The following is a 4,024-nucleotide window of genomic DNA, read 5'->3' as shown; positions in this document are numbered from 1 at the left end:
AGCTATTCTGGTTAATAAGGTTGAAAGAGACGGTCCTGCCCTCATTCCTCTTTTGCACACACTGCAACAACCAAATGTGTCCACACACACACACACACACATACCCTTGGCAACTGGAAGCATCTCGGAAGAATCTTTAGGTCATTGAGGAGCAAGAGCACCCTGGGTGCTCAAATTCCTCGTTTCCTTTCTTTCTGTTAACTAATCGGCACTGCCACTCCCGACACAAACCACAAAATATTCCACAGATGTGTCTGTCTTCTGCACGTCTGAGCCAAAGGACCCCATTTTAGTAGAAGCGTTACTGGAACAATCACTGTTCTCAAGAATGAATCTGAGGGAGAGATGAACAGGCAGAACACAGGATCTTTCGGGCAGTGAAAATACTCGGTATGATATATCACTGTACATTTAACCAACTCTGTGGAATGTACACCACCAAGAATTAATCCTCGTGTAAACTATGGACTTTGGGTAATAATCACATGCAGATCCATCCGTTATAACAAATGTCCCACTCTGGTGGGTGATATTGATCAGGGGGTGGGGGAGTATGCATGTGTGGGAGCAGAGAGTATATGGGAAATCTGTATCTTCCTCTTAATTTTGCTGTAAAGCTAAACTGCTCTAAAAAATAAAGTCTAAAAAAAAAAAAAGAATGAATCAGAAATGTTTCTAGCTTTTTTCAGGGAAAAAAAGAAAAGGCTGCATGATGTCCAGATTGAGAGGGTTTGGAAAGCTGGGAAGTGAGAGCGATACCTTCTGCTTGGAAGGCTGGAAAGCATCAAAATGTTTGCGTGTGTGCATGTGAGAGTGGTTTAATAGCACCATCCAGTGGCACAAAGCAATACAGGCACGAAAGCTCAAAAACAGGGTTCACGGTCTTTTTATTGTTTATTTTTTAAATCAATCCACAAGTTTTAACTGGAAAGCCCGTGATATGTCAAGCTTTGCACTAGACACTGGGAATATAGCAAGCGTTATTTACAAGAATCCAAACACTGATTTCAGAAATACCTGTACATATTGCTCTCTTAGGCATCGCTAATTTGCTATCTTCACTACTAAAAACGGGAGCCAGGCCTCTAAGACAGGTTTCTAAGACAGATAGATCTTCCTCACTCTTTAATCTATGGTCCAAGGTGACGTCAGTCTGCTCAGAGCCTAGAAAATACAGACCTTTTAAACTCCAAGCTCCTGATGTGGGCATTTCTGGGGAAGCAAGACTTTTCCACATCTCCCCTAGAACACTACACCCAGTTGTTGTTAGTCTGGGAATGCAGACATATACACTTTTTTGAGTTTTAGAGAGAAAGGCATTTAGATTTGGGTCATTCTCATGGAATCTTGAAAAGAGGCAATCTATAATGTGTCCAGGACTCAAAAAGTGTCCGATTAATCGGCAATTTTTCTTCCTTCCTGGTTCTCATGACTCCACCTTATAAGTGCTGATCGGACTCAAGTTGGAAAGAGCTATGGTTTGTATGCCCAATGAGCGGAGGTGTCATCTTTGCTGGGCATCCAGGATGACTTGTATCTTTGCTGGGCATCCAGGATGACTTGTAAAGCCAAGCAGTCTGTTGCTAGCTGACCTCTTACTTTGCCATTTTCTTTTCATTTTTTTCTGAGTCTAATCCACAGACTGTTAGATAAACCTGAAATGTTTTTTGGTTCCCAGTGATCAGTATTCATCCTTTTTTTGGCGGGGGGGAGGGTTGTTTTTCAGTTGCAGAAGTAACTTGGACAAGTCATTTGCTCCCTCTGACCTTCATTTCCTTTGTTAGAAAAATAAAGTCTGGAATGATTGGACATGGATAATCGGAAGGTGTGTTATCTTCCTGACAAATGTATGAAAAACATTTTTGAGCTTCAGACAACCCAAACTCTTAGCCTGACCTGAAAATTAAACTTACCAAAAAAGGCTTGGATTTTAATTTCTGCCAGCTTGGCCAACTAGTTACCCTAAAGCGCCTTTCATATTAAATATAATTTGTTGGTGGATCAAGCAGACACAGTAAATACAATTTTGCTGCACTTACTAGAGTGAAGGGAAATTTTCTGAGGGCCTAAGAATTAATCCAACAGTAACAGTAACAATGAACTAAAGCCTGAGCAGGGAGTAGGAAGGAAGTGAGCAGAGGAAGGAGCTAGAGGATGGGGTTGCCTGGAAGTAAATATTCACATTGTTGCAGTCAACACGTCCGTCTTAGGCTCTTGGGAGTCTCCCAGATTTCATTCAATGAAATATAGGCCACAATTTTTTAAAAAGCCCACAAAAGGCACAAGGAATAAGTGAGACATAGCAGAAACAATAAGTAAAAGACTTAGATCTCCTCCCCAAAGACCTCAGATACTGGCATGGGCTGATGGAAATGTGTGATAATCCCTGTAAAAGGTTAAAGGAAAAAAAGGATAAATAAAAACAGGAAAGGAAAACTAGGATATTAAAAAAATGATAAGGCAGGTTTTAGAAAGAATTAAATAAAACTTGTAGATTTCAAGTACACACACAGATCCCAGTGACTGAGTGGAACGGACCTGAAGAGACAATGAGTCAGGAAATGTAATTTGAAGGAATTACTTATAATGAGGTCCAGAGAGAGAAAGAGATGATAACATGAATGGAAGATCAAGAGACATAGATCAGGGAAAACAAATTCTAACACGACTAACTGGAGTACAGAAGTAAAAATTGGTGCATGAGTGGGAGGAGGCCTTGAAGGGTACTGATTAAGAAGGTGGGCCCTGGACCTCACTGCCTGAACCCATAATCCAGTTCTCCCCTTTCGTAGCTTCGTGATAGGGGGCAAGTCAGGTAAGTTCGTCACGACTGTTAAGTAGGGATAAGAAAAGCCTCTATGGTGTTGTAAGCTTCGAATTAATTATTACCTGTACAACACAAAATGTTTTAAAAAATCCTGCCCAATGACACAATTTTTTTCAGCTAAAGACATGAAGATGTGGTAACTCTATTTGTTCTTCAGAGCCTCGTTATAAGTCTTCCTTTGGAACAGTTAGTTACAACTCCTGGAGGGCTCCCTTTTGAACTCATGACCAAGATCAAGCTAATCATTTTCTGCTGAATCTATAACAAATAAAATATAAAAATTTACAAATAACAAACTGATGTCCAGCAATGGAAGTTATAGCATTATAGTAGTGAGGAAAAAAATGGCAGCATCTGTTATAAAGAACAGAATAGCCTTAGAGACAAAATATATCTCCATGAGTAGGAGCTCACAGTGTCTTTTACTTTCATCAAAATAAAACGAAAAAAGTATAGCATACGATGTGTTATGTTTTTATCTAAAAGACAAATTATATGGGTAAGAGCTCACTTAGTCTTCAGGGAGAAATGTTTAGTCAAATAACAGTTTTTATCCAAGACGTTGTTTTGCTTCAATCTGTTAGAGGCTTCCCTCAAATGTTGGGTAGTGAGTTTTTAGGGCTGTTGTAACAAATACCACAGAGTGGCGTAAACAACAGAAATGTATTTTCCCATAATTCTGAAAGCTAAAAGTACAGGAACAAGGTGTCAGTGGGGTTGGTTTCCTCTGAGACCTCTCTCCATGGTCTCAGATATCTGTAGACGGCTGTCTTCTCTGTCCGCACACGGCCATTCCCTCTGCGTAGCAAGTGTCTCAACCTCCTCTTATAGTGACACCAGTCATACTGGATTAGGACCCACCCTGAGGATCTCATTTTACCTTCATTAACTCTTTAAGCGCCCTATCTCCAAATACAGGCACATTCAGATGCCAGAAGTTAGGACTTCAATATATGCATTTTGGTTGGCTGCATTCAGCCCGCTGTAGATTGTACTGTGCTCTGAAATGACTAACTTAGCTGGGCCGGACTGCTGGGTCTGCCACAAGACGAAGCTTATGAAACACGTACGTTGTTCTCATCAGGAGAATGGACACACAGGCCACTCAAAAAAGAATGACAGGTTCTTAGATTTAAGGAGAGGATCAGCCACTACGGAGAAGTAGGTGTGCGTGCATTGCTGGGGGGGGGGGGGGGG

The sequence above is a fragment of the Ursus maritimus genome, unplaced genomic scaffold (genome assembly GCF_017311325.1).
Source record: "Ursus maritimus isolate PB19 unplaced genomic scaffold, ASM1731132v1 scaffold_12, whole genome shotgun sequence".
NCBI classification, from domain to species: domain Eukaryota; kingdom Metazoa; phylum Chordata; class Mammalia; order Carnivora; family Ursidae; genus Ursus; species Ursus maritimus.
Note: the sequence above shows the minus strand (reverse complement) of the source record.